Below are 13,877 nucleotides of genomic sequence, written 5' to 3' on the forward strand. Positions count from 1 at the left end.
TCTTAATCATCTGTTGCACCTGTAAAACAACTTTTTGCGACTCATGCACTAGCACACCCAGGTCTCTCTGCACAGCAGCATGTTTTAATATTTTATCATTTAAATAATAATCTCTTTTGTTGTTATTCCTACCAAAATGGATAACCACACATTTGCCAACATTGTATTCCATCTGCCAGACCCTAGCCCATTCACTTAGCCTATCCAAATCCCTCTGCAGACTTCCAGTATCCTCTGCACTTTTTGCTTTACCACTTATCTTAGTGTCGTCTGCAAACTTGGACACATTGCCCTTGGTCTCCAACTCCAAATCATCTATGTAAATTGTGAACAATTGTGGGCCCAACACTGATCCCTGAGGGACACCACTAGCTACTGTTTGCCAACCAGAGAAACACCCATTAATCCCCACTCTTTGCTTTCTATTAATTAACCAATCCTCTCTCCATGCTGCTACTTTCCCCTTAATGCCATGCATCTTTATCTTATGCAGCAACCTTTTGTGTGGCACCTTGTCAAAGGCTTTCTGGAAATCCAAATATACCACATCCAATGGCTCCCCGTTATCTACCGCACTGTTAATGTCCTCAAAAAATTCCACTAAATTAGTTAGGCACTTTATGAACCCATGCTGCGTCTGCCCAATGGGACAATTTCCATCGACATTTCTTCCTTGATGATAGAATCCAGCATCTTCCCTACTACCGAAGTTAAGCTCACTGGCCTATAATTACCCACTTTCTGCCTACCTCCTTTTTTAAACAGTGGTGTCACATTTGCTAATTTCCAATCCGCCGGGACCACCCCAGAGTCTAGTGAATTTTGGTAAATTATGACTAGTGCATTTGCAATTTCCCTAGCCACCTCTTTTAGCACTCTGGGATGCATTCCATCAGGGCCAGGAGACTTGTCTACCTTTAGCCCCACTAGCTTGCCCATCACTACCTCCTTAGTGATAACAATCCTCTCAAGGTCCTCACCTGTCATAGCCTCATTTCCATCAGTCACTGGCATGTTATTTGTGTCTTCCACTGTGAAGACCGACCCAAAAAACCTGTTCAGTTCCTCAGCCATTTCCTCATCTCCCATTATTAAATCTCCCTTCTCATCCTCTAAAGGACCAATATTTACCTGAGCTACTCTGTTTTGTTTCATACATTTGTAGAAACGTTTACTATCTGTTTTTATATTCTGAGCAAGTTTACTCTCATAATGTATCTTACTCTTCTTTATAGCTTTTTTAGTAGCTTTCTGTTGCTCCCTAAAGATTTCCCAGTCCTCTAGTCTCCCATTAATTTTTGCCACTTTGTATGCTTTTTCCTTCAATTTGATTCTCTCCCTTATTTCTTTAGATATCCACGGTCGATTTTCCCTCCTTCTACCGTCCTTCCTTTTTGTTGGTATAAGCCTTTGCTGAGCACTGTGAAAAATCGCTTGGAAGGTTCTCCACTGTTCCTCAACTGTTTCACCATAAAGTCTTTGGTCCCAGTCTACCTTAGCTAGTTCTTCTCTCATCCCATTGTAATCTCCTTTGTTTAAGCACAAAACACTAGTGTTTGATTTTACCTTCTCACCCTCCATCTGTATTTTAAATTCCACCATATTATGATCGCTCCTTCTGAGAGGATCCCTAACTATGAGATCATTAATCAATCCTGTCTCATTACACAGGACCAAATCCAGGACCGCTTGTTCCTTCGTAGGTTCAATTACATACTGTTCTAGGAAACTATCGCGGATACATTCTATAAACTCCTCCGCAATGCTGCCTTGACCGACCTGGTTAAACCAATCGACATGTAGATTAAAATCCCCCATGATAACTGCTATACCATTTCTACATGCATCAGTTATTTCTTTGTTTATTGCCTGCCCCACCATAATATTACTATTTGGTGGCCTATAGACTACTCCTATCAGTGACTTTTTCGCCTTACTATTCCTGATTTCCACCCAAATGGATTCAACCTTATCCTCCATAGCACCGATGTCTTCCCTTACTATTGCCCAGATGTCATCCTTAAATAACAGAGCTACACCACCTCCCTTACCATCCACTCTGTCCTTCCGAATAGTTTGATACCCTCAGATATTTAACTCCCAGTCGTGACCATCCTTTAACCATGTTTCAGTAATGGCCACTAAATCATAGTCATTCACGATGATTTGCGCCATCATCACATTTACCTTATTCCGAATACTACGAGCATTTAGGTAAAGTACACTTATGTTGGCTTTTATACCTCTGTTTTGAATCTTAACACCTACATCAGTAACCTCTCTTCAGTTATCTTTCCTCTTAACTTCTCTCCTAATTTTCCTTGTCGTTGAACCCATATCTTCATGTAACAACCTGCCGTGTCACTTACCATTAATGTTTTCACTTCCCGTTTTATTTCTTTTAGTATTCCTGATCCTATTCACTGAGCTCCCCTCAGTCACTGTACCTTGTACTGCCGCCCTTTTTGATTTTTGACTATGGCTTCTCTGCCTTACACTTTCCCCCTTACTGCCTTTCGTTTCTGTCCCTGTTTTACTACCTTCCGACTTCCTGCATCGGTTCCCATCCCCCTGCCACGTTAGTTTGAACCCTCCCCAAAAGCTCTAGCAAACCCCCCCCCAGGACATTGGTTCCAGTCCTGCCCAGGTGCAGACCGTCCGGTTTGTACTGGTCCCACCTCCCCCAGAACCAGTTCCAATGCCCCAGGAATTTGAATCCCTCCCTCTTGCACCATCTCTCGAGCCATGCATTCATCCTATCTATCCTGACATTCCTACTCTGACTAGCCTGAGCTGTTGTGTTTTCATACTGATATAACGGCACTAATCAGAGACTCACAGAATAATACTGCGCAGGAAAGGCCTTTTGGCCCATCGAGTCTGCACTGACACATGAAAGACCCCTGACCTGCCCACCTAATCCCACTTGCCAGCACTTGGCCCATAGCCTCGAATGTTAAGACGCGCCAAGTGCTCATCCAGGTACTTTTTAAAGGATGTGAGGCAACCCGCCTCTACCACCCTCCCAGGCAGTGCGTTCCAGACCGTCACCACCCTCTGGGTTAAAAGGTTTTCCTCAAATCCCCCTGAACCTCCCACCGCTTACCTTGAACTTGTGTCCCCCTCGTAACTGACTCTTCAACTGAGGGGAACAGCTGTTCCCTATCCACCCTGTCCATACCACTCATAATCTTGTCCACCTCGATCAGGTCACCCCTCAGTCTTCTCTGCTCCAGCGAAAACAACCCAAGCCTATCCAACCTCTCTTCATAACTTAAATGTTCCATCCCAGGCAACATCCTGGTGAATCGCCTCTGCGCCTCCTCCAGTGCAATCACATCCTTCCTACAATGTGGCGACCAGAATTGCGCACAGTACTCCAGCTGTGGCCTCACCAAAGTTCTATAGAACTCCAACATGACATCCCTGCTTTTGTAATCTGTGCCTCGATTGATAATAGCGAGTGTCCCATGTGCCTTTTTCACCACCCTATTAACCTGCCCTCCTGCCTTCAGAGATCTATGGACACCAAGGTCCCTTGTTCCTCGGAACTTCCCAGTGTCAGGCCTTTCATTGAATACTTCCTGGTCACCTTACTCCTTCCAAAGTGTATCACCTCACACTTTCCAGGGTTAAATTCAGTCTGCCACTTATCCGCCCATGTGACCATCCCGTCTGTATCTTCCTGTAACCCAAGACACTCAACCTCACTGTTAACCACCCGGCCGATCTTTGTGTCATCTGCAAACTTACTGATCCTAGCCCCCCCACATAGTCATCTATGTCAAAATGACAAACATTAGGGGGCCCAACACAGATCCCTGTGGTACCCCACTGGACACTGGCTTCCAGTCACTAAAGTAGCCGTCTGTCATCACCCTCTGTCTCCTACAGCTGAGCCAATTGTGAATCCACCTTATCAAGTTACCATGTATCCCATGTGCATTTACCTTCTTTATAAGTCTCCCATGTGGAACCTTGTCAAAAGCTTTGCTGAAATCTATGTAAACTACATCGACTGCACTACCCTCATCTATCCACTTGGTTACATGCTCAAAAAATTCAATCAAATTTGTTACGTGTGACCTCCTCCTGACAAAGCCATGCTGACTACCCCTGATCAAACCTTGCCTCTCCAAGTGGAGATAGATTCTCTCCTTCAGAATCTTCTCCAGTTTCCCTCCCACTGAAGTGAGACTCACCGGTCTGTAGATCTGTGGCTTGTCTCGACAACCTTTCTTAAGTACTGGGACCACATTAGTTGTTCTCCAGTCCTCTGGCACCTCCCCCAAGGCCAGAGAGTAATGAAACATTTGGGTCAGAGCCCCAGCAATCTCCTCCCTCGCCTCCCACAGCAGCCTGGGACACATTTCATCTGGACCTGGAGATTTGTCCACTTTTAACCCATCGATACCTCCAATACCTTATCATTCCCTATGACAATTTGCTCAAGAACCTCACAGTCTCTCTCCCCGAGTTCCATAACTACCTCCTCATTCTCTTGGGTGAAGACAGATGTGGAATATTCATTCAAAACCCTACCAATGTCCTCGGCACCACCCACTGATTTCCCCCTTGGCCCTTAATGGGAAGACTCTTTCCCTGGCGACCCTCTTCCCATTGATATACATCTAGAATATCTTGGAATTTCCCCAACTCTCACCAGACGGAGCTTTCTCACATCCCCTCTTTGCTCTCCTTATTGATTTACCTGCACTTTCTGTACTCCACTAACGCCTCTGCAGACTTGCTCCCCTTGTATTTGCCAAAAGCCTCTCTTTTCCTTCTCAGCGTATCCTCAATGTCTCTGGTCAACCATGCTTCTCTGGGTTTGTTACACCTTCCTTTTACCCGAGAGGAATCATGTTGGGCCTGTACCCTCTCCATTTCATTTTTGAACAGCCCCCACTGCTCTGCTTTGGTTTCCCCACAAGTAACTCGTCCCAGTCTACCTTGGCCAGAACCTGCCTTATTTCGTTAAAATCTACTCTCCCCCAATCCAAAATCGTTTTTTTGCAACTTGTCTATTTCTTTGTCCATAGCAAATTCAAATTAAACCATGTTGTGGCCGCTATTATCAAAATGCTCCCCCACCATCACATCAACCACCTGAATTAGGCCCCGCACTGCACCACCCCTTATTGGATCATCTACATATTGAGCTAAAAAGTTACCCTGTATACATTGTAAGAACTCTACTCCATCTAAGCCCTTGATCGCCTGTAAGGCATCGGATAAATGTAGAAACATAGTAGATAGGAGCAGGAGGAGGCCATTCGGCCCTTCGAGCCTGCTCCGCCGTTCATCACGATCATGGCTGATCCTCTATCTCAGCACCATATTACTGCCCTTCCCCATACCCCTTGATGCCTTTCGAGTCTAGAAATCTGCCTATTTCCTTCTTAAATATATTCAGTGGCTTGGCCTCCACAGCCTTCTGTGGTAGAGAATTCCACAGGTTCACCGCCCTCTGAGTGAAGAGGTTTCTCCTCGTTTCAGTCCAAAATGGCCTATCCCGCACCCTGAGACGGTGGCCCTTTGTTCTACATCCTCCCATCCATAGGAAACAACACCCTCTCGCCCAGTCTGTCCAACCCTGTCGGATCTTGATACTATTCAGTGCAAATACCTCTCATGTTTCTAAATTCCAGCGAATGCAGATCCAGTTGACTCAATCTCTCATCATTAGACAATCCAGTCATCCCAGGAATTAGTCTGGCGAACCGGTGCTGTGCTCGCTCTATGGAAAGTATATCCTTTCTTAGATAAGGAGACAAAAACTGCACACACTACTCCAGATGTGGCCTCTCCAAGGCCCTGTACAGCCGCAGTAAGAATCCCTTGTACCTTTTGCAATGAAGGCCAACATTTGCCTTCCTAACTGCTTTCTGGACGGGCATGCTTGCTTTCTAGTGACTGGTGTACTAGGACCACCAGATCCCTCTGTACATCAATATTTCCCAATCTATCCCCATTTAAATAATCCTCTGTCAATCTGTTTCTCTGTTCAAAGTGGATAACTTCACATCTATCCCCGTATCTAAATCTGCCACATATTTGCCCACTCACTCAATCACCTTCAAGCCTCTTAACATCCACCTGAAACACGTTGTGCGTTCATTTATTTAGACTTGACCCATGGGAACCGATATCCACGGATATAAAGCTTGAAGTCACCAGCAGCAGAGCTGGCTGTGCTGTGCGCTCCACTCAAAAGCAAAAGTGAAACTAAAACTGAATCCCATGACACACTTCCCTTTTAGTGATGCAGCGCTGCAATCTCTCAGGGACATATTACAACACCGACATATTACAACACCGACATATTACAACACCAACATATTACAACACTGACATATTACAACACCGACATATTACTACACTAACATATTACAGCACTAACATATTACAACACCAACATATTACAGCACCAACACATTACAACACTGATATATTACAACACTGACATATTACAACACCAACATATTACAACACTGACATATTACAACACCGACATATTACTACACTAACATATTACAGCACTAACATATTACAACACCAACATATTACAACACCGACATATTACAACACCAACATATTACAACACTGACATATTACAACACTGACATATTACAGCACCAACATATTACAACACCGACATATTACAACACCAACATATTACAACACTGACATATTACGACACTGACATTTTACAACACCGACATATTACTACACTAACATATTACAACACTGATATATTACAACACTGACATATTACAACATCAACATATTGCAACACTAGCATATTGCAACTCTAACATGCATTGCAGCCAAGGCCCAGCATGAATTTCAGCCTCCGTTGTAATGCAGGAACCCCTGGAAACCCAAATGACTGGCTCATAACCGTTCTCTGAAGTGATCTAGCAAGGCACTCAGGTGCAGAAATTGGGGTTGGGCAACATTTACTGGCCTTGCCAGCAATGCCCATATCGCACAGCAAGATCCCACAAAGAGCGATTGGATAATCTGATTAAATGATGTCAGGTGAAGTCTAACAGAGGGGCCGGAGTCTACCATCCCCCCCCACCCCCCCCCCCCCCACCCCCACCCCCTGGATACCGGGCAGCACTCCCTCAGTTACTGCACAAGAGGGGCAAAGGGAAAAGCACAAGAAGAAATGGCTGCTCCGACACGAACCATTAGAATCCCTGCAGTGCCGAAGTAGTGCATTCGGCCCATCGGGTCTGCATTGCCCTTCTGCAAGAGCACCCTACCTTTAGTGTCCAGGGCTGTGCAGGTTAGGTGGGGTTACGGGGATAGGGCGGGGCAGTTGGGCCTGGGTAGGGCGCTCTTTCAGAGGGTCGGTGCAGACCCGATGGGCCGAACGGCCTCCTTCTGCACCGTCGGAATTCTATGAGGGGTTCTATTGAAAGAAGGCCCATCAGCACGCAGTGGGAAGGAGCGGGACAGTCCTTTCTCTTCCAGGCGCCGATCAAACCTGCTGGGTGAGATTTCACTGCCGATTTCTGCCAGTTGCAGCTGTTTCCACCTTGCCCTCCACCAGGGCCAAGCTTTGCCTCTACACTGTGCCGCCACCAGGTGTCAGTGTGCTCCACCGATCGGTCTCTCTGGCTTTGAAATTTGGTTGACGGGTTCAGTTCTGCAAAAGCACCGGGAAGCAAAGTCTCTGGTAGCCCCCTCCCCACTTCCCCCCACCCTCCTCCCCCGCCCCCTCCCAGGGGGGCCTTTATCAATTTGTTTTACTGGAACAGGTGTCAGCCATGGTTCAATTGGGCAGCACTCTCGCCACAGAATCACAGAGATCGGGGGTTCAAGACCCCCACCCCGGTGGCGCGAGAACAGAATAGCCTCTACCAGTGTAAACACGTACTGAGGGGCTGCCACACTGCAGCGGGTGCCGCACTGCCGGGGGTGCCACACTGCAGCGGGTGCCGCACTGCCGGGGTTGCAGCACTGCCGAGGGTGCCGCACTGCCGGGGGTGCCACACTGCCGGGGGTGCCACACTGCCGGGGGTGCCACACTGCCGAGGTTGCCGCACGGCCGGGGGTGCCACACTGCCGGGGGTGCCACACTGCCGAGGTTGCCGCACGGCCGGGGGTGCCACACTGCAGCGGGTGCTGCACTGCCGGAGTTGCCGCACGGCCGGGGGTGCCGCACGGCCGGGGGTGCCGCACTGCCAAGGGTACCGCACTGCCGGGGGTGCCGCACTGCCTGGGGTGCCGCACTGCCAGGGGTGCCGCACTGCCGGGGGTGCCGCACTGCCGGGGGTGCCGCACTGCCGGGGGTGCCGCACTGCCGGGGGTGCCACACTGCCGAGGTTGCCGCACTGCCGGGGGTGCCACACTGCAGCGGGTGCCGCACTGCCGGGGGTGCCACACTGCCGAGGTTGCCGCACTGCCGGGGGTGCCACACTGCAGCGGGTGCCGCACTGCCGGGGTTGCCGCACTGCCGAGGGTGCCGCACTGCCGGGGGTGCCGCACTGCCGGGGGTGCCACACTGCAGCGGGTGCCGCACTGCCGGGGTTGCCGCACTGCCGAGGTTGCCGCACTGCCGGGGGTGCCGCACTGCCGGGGTTGCCGCACTGCCGGGGGTGCCACACTGCAGCGGGTGCTGCACTGCCGGAGTTGCCGCACGGCCGGGGGTGCCGCAGGCCGGGGGTGCCGCACTGCCGGGGGTGCTGCACTGCCGGGGGTGCCGCACTGCCTGGGGTGCCGCACTGCCAGGGGTGCCGCACTGCCGGGGGTGCATCACTGCCGGGGGTGCCGCATTGCAGCGGGTGCCGCACTGCCGGGGGTGCCGCACTGCCGGGGGTGCCGCATTGCAGCGGGTGCCGCACTGCCGGGAGTGCTGCACTGCTGAGGGTACCGCACTGCCGGGGGTTCCGCACTGCCGGGGGTGCCGCACTGCCGGGGGTGCTGCACTGCCGGGGGTGCCGCACTGCCGGGGGTGCCGCACTGCCGAGGGTGCCGCACTGCCGGGGGTTCCACACTGCCGGGTGTGCCGCATTGCCGGGGGTACCGCACTACAGCGGGAGCCGCACTGCCGAGGGTACCGCACTGCCGGGGGTGCTGCACTGCTGGGTGTGCCGCACTGCCGGGGGTGCTACACTGCCGAGGGTGCTGCACTGCCGGAGGTGCCGCACTGCTGAGGGTGCTGCACTGCTGGGTGTGCCGCACTGCCGGGGGTGCCGCACTGCCGGGGGTGCCGCACTGCCGGGGGTGCCGCACTGCCGGGGTTGCCGCATTGCCGGGGGTGCCGCATTGCAGCGGGTACCGCACTGCCGGGGGTGCCGCACTGCCGGGGGTGCCGCATTGCAGCGGGTACCGCACTGCCGGGGGTGCCGCACTGCCGGGGGTGCCGCATTGCAGCGGGTGCCGCACTGCAGCGGGTGCCGCACTGCAGCGGGTACCGCACTGCCGGGGGTGCCGCACTGCCGGGGGTGCCGCATTGCAGCGGGTACCGCACTGCCGGGGGTGCCGCACTGCCGGGGGTGCCGCATTGCAGCGGGTGCCGCACTGCCGGGGGTTCCACACTGCCGAGGGTGCTGCACTGCCGGGTGTGCCGCACTACAGCGGGAGCCGCACTGCAGCGGGAGCCGCACTGCCGAGGGTGCCGCATTGCCGGGGGTTCCACACTGCCGGGGGTGCCGCATTGCCGGGGGTTCCACACTGCCGGGGGTGCCGCATTGCCGGGGATGCCGCACTGCAGCGGGAGCCGCACTGCAGCGGGAGCCGCACTGCCGAGGGTGCCGCATTGCCGGGGGTGCCGCACTGCCGGGGGTGCCGCACTGCAGCGGGAGCCGCACTGCCGGGGGTGCCGCACTGCTGGGGTTGCCAGCTTTCAGATGAGATCTTAAAACGAGGCTTCCAACAGGTGGATGCAAAAGATCCCACTGCACTGTTGTGAGGAAGAGCGGGCAAAATCTCCCTGTAGTATCCTGTCCAATTGTTACCCCTGGCTGGATTTTAAATGGAGCGGGGGGAGGGGGGGTTGGGGGGGGGAGGTGGTGAGGGGGTGGTCTGGCTGACCGCTTGCTGGAAGGAGAGCCACCCGTGGAGAAATTGACAAAGATGTCACGGACACACAAGCCACGGGGCTGGACTCTCCGATTCTGGGGCTGGGTCCCCCTCGTCCACCTGGGAACGGTGACCGTTTTGCGCCAGAAGAAATGGTGCAAAACGGCCACCGATCCCCGGTTTGGCCGGGGCCCGGCAGGACGGCAGCGTAGAGCTGCCGACACGGCCCAGATAATTGCCGGGTCCGTGGCCGCGACATAGTCCCCCCCCTTCGGTCGGCTTGGGCGCTCTGGGCCACCCCCCACACAGTGCCCCCAGCCCCGAATAATGTCCGCCCCCCCCTGCCCGCCGATCGGCCCATCCCCGACTGTGGTGGCGCTGGACTGAGTCTGCAGCCGTCACGCCCAGTCCCTGACGGATGAGGCCACACGTGGCCGACGCCTGAGGGAACTTGGCCAGTCGGGGGCAGAGCATCGGGGGGGAGCTGGCCTCAGGCAATGTCCTGATGCCCTCAATATGGCGCGCAGCGTGCTCCTAGAGTACGCCGCTTTGGAGGGGGCAGAGCATCGCGAAAGGGTCCACCCCCCCCCCCGAAGTGGTCGGAAACGTGGATGCTCCGGCCGTTTGCCGAACGTGATTTCGCCGGCGGCGACCGGACATTCCAGCCGGTGTTAAGCACTAATTCTATTCTGTCCACCTCCTCGACTGTCACCTCCATCACATTTCTATCCCTCTTCAGCTCAAACCGTTGGGCTGGATCCTCCACTGCCCACCGGCAGAAGCGGAATTGGGCGACACGTCGGAGAATCGTCCAAAGAAACGACGTTCCCATTCCGATGCTGCGGTCCCTCGCTGGCGGTGGTCCTGAGGTTCACACCCCGAGCCAGCGGGAGGTTGTAAGTGGATCAATGCAGCCTATTGACAGGCGGGGCACCGGATTCTCCGAGCCAACGGGATTCTCCAGTCCTCTGGGCCGGGATTCACCTGGGCGAGAATTGGTGCAGGTATTTCCAACGCGGTGGACCTCGCAGTGGGCAAAGGGGTAACTCCTTCGGGGAGTTGCCCCCAAAGTCCACCGGACGGCCCCCCCCTCCCCTCCACAATGCAAATCCTGCCCACCCCATCCTCACCAGACCACCTCCTCACCAGAGACCCCCTAAAAGAGACTCCCTTACCAGAAACCCCTCCATTGCAGCGATCCCCCTATAAGGGAGACCACACTAGAGACCCCCTAAAAGAGAGTCCCTGACCAGACCCCCCCCCCCCCATTACAAAGATCTCACCAGAGACCCCACATAAGAGAGACCCCCCCCCACCAAAAACCCCATTTACAGAGATTCCTATCAGGTACCCCACATTTCAGAGACCCCCCACAAGAAGCCACATCTAAGGGGCTGGTTTAGCACAGGGCTAAATAGCTGGATTTTAAAGCAGACCAAGACAGGCCAGCAGCGCGGGTTCAATTCCTGTACCAGCCTCCCCGAACAGGGGCAGGAATGTGGTGACTAGGGGCTTTTCACAGTAACTTCACTTGAAGCCTACTTGTGACAATAAGCGATTTTCATTTAATTTTTTCATTTTCAAAGCAGTTAAGTGCTCTCACTTGCTCTATTTCTCTGCAGAAAGCACTTCACTGCTTTTGATGTGGTCCAAGAGCTGCCAATCACCATCTAGATGTTTGGAAACATTGTGGTTAGTTACACAGCTGGGTACTTGAGATCCATTCAAGCATGAAGGGAAATGAGATTAAACAATAAAGACAGCTGGCTGTGTGCAAGCTACCAATCACAGCCTTGTACAAGCAGGTTTCCATTAGTGTGAATGAAAGCCTTGCAGATCAAAGATCTCAGGAGGTTTAAACCCAGCTGCTGTGGTTTTCACTTTTCAGGAATTGACCGGTGTTGATTCCTCTGCCTGAGCCAGCAGGTGTAAGGCACTGATGAGTTTTAAAACAGTGATTTTCTTTCACTGCCTTCATCTGGACTGCTCTCTAGTTTCCAGGCAGCAGGGGGGTCTCTGTAATTGGGGGCGGGGGGTTCTCTGGTATGGGTCTCAATAATGGGGGACGCTGGTGAGGTGATCTGTAATGGGGGGGGGGGGGGTTCTGATGGCTGGCTCTCTCGTGGAGGGGTTTGTGTAATGGGAGGGTCTCGGGTGAAGTGAAAAAAGCAATTTATTATATCAGAATTCTGGGAGAGAAGGCCTGTGAGACACTGTAGCCTATTGACAGCACCTTTTCTCACTTGAGCTATGGTTCACACGGGTTAATATACAGATTCAAGGAGTGGAATTTGTTGTATTCTCATTTACGGACAATCAATCAACCATATTTGCGTCACACTTCATTACATGCAGTCAATCAATTTTCCTAGCATCCCAGTTATCACATACATGGTTAAAGTGGGTGTTGTCTTACCCGCCCCTAACTTCATACAGAAGTCATTCAAAACTAACATAATGATGTCCTGTCTGCAACTGGGGTCCTTGATCTTATCAAGGACACATAGCATTTCTTGTTCTGTGAAACTGTTATCAGCGGCTGTTAAAATACTCCCTCCCTATACATACCCACGCCTGGTTCTCATGAGGTAGTTTACACAGTTTGTAACTTATTGTTCAGGAAAGTGGCTAGTTCAGCCATTTTGTGTCTTTAGTATTGCTTTAATACCTAACAGCCATTTTGTGTCCTTTCTGATATTAACAAGCATTATGTATACACTATCTATTTCTACAAATTGCCTCTTCTAAACAGGCATGAACTATTCAAAAGTAACATAGGAGCAAAAATGTAGTTAAAGGGCCACCTACAATTTATATCATAGTCCAGTATCACAAAATGCCCTCCAACAGGCTCTCTTATGGGGGGACTTCTGGAGTGGGTCGCTCTTATGGGGCTCTCTGGAGGGCGGTCAGTGGTGGTGGTGGGGGGGGGGGGGGATTGGGTCACGCTTGTGCTGTGGGGGGAGGTGGAGGGTGACCTAGAAAATCCCATGGTGGGGGAAGGGACGGAATCACGTTGCGGGGAGGGATGGGGGACAACCGCCATTTTGAGCGGGCGGCCTGATGGAGGGATTCGTGAGGGAATCGCGGTGGGATTTGAACCCGTGCCCCCACAGCATTAGTCTAGGCCTTTGGAGTGCTAGTCCTGTGACATCACCACCACACCACCATCCTTTGAAGGAGCGTGGGAATTTTGAAGTGAAGCCATTGGAGGATCAGGAGCCAGTCTCAGATCAACAAGTACAAGGATGATGGGTGGACAGAACAGGGTGGGGGACAGCCCATTATGAAGGCAGATCCGGTCAGCACCCAAATCATGTCTGGAGGTACCGGAAGCAGAGAGAGGGTTTCAGCAGCAAATGAGCCAAGGTCGTGGTTCCTTTCAAAGAAGATCCCACGATAATTGTTGGAGAGCATTTTAGTTGATATTGCTGCTTCGGCCAAATCATGCCCAATATTAAACTGGTCACGTTTCCTTGTAGTTTGCGGGACCTTAGAATCATAGAATTAGAATCACAGAATTTACAGTGCAGAAGGAGGCCATTCGGCCCATCGAGTCTGCACCGGCCCTTACAAAGAGCACCCTACTGAAGCTTACGTATCTACCCTATCCCCATGACCCAGTAACCCCCACTTAACATTTTTTGGACACTAAGGGCAATTTATCACGGCCAATGCACCTAACCCGCACATCTTTGGACTGTGGGAGGAAACCGGAGCACCCGGAGGAAACCCACGCACACACGGGGAGAACGTGCAGACTCCGCACAGACAGTGACCCAAGCCGGGAATCGAACCCGGGACCCTGGAGCTGTGAAGCAACTGTGCTAACTACTGTG

General features: G+C 52.3%; 1 protein-coding gene across 3 annotated transcripts in view; it reads right to left on the minus strand.

The window, feature by feature from the left end:
* The window catches only part of slc23a3 (solute carrier family 23 member 3), a 98,202-nt gene that overhangs the window by 49,361 nt on the left and 34,964 nt on the right, over positions 1–13,877 (minus strand). The gene's annotated exons all lie outside the window — the stretch shown is intronic.

This window comes from Scyliorhinus torazame, chromosome 2 (assembly GCF_047496885.1).
Source record: "Scyliorhinus torazame isolate Kashiwa2021f chromosome 2, sScyTor2.1, whole genome shotgun sequence".
Taxonomy (NCBI): domain Eukaryota; kingdom Metazoa; phylum Chordata; class Chondrichthyes; order Carcharhiniformes; family Scyliorhinidae; genus Scyliorhinus; species Scyliorhinus torazame.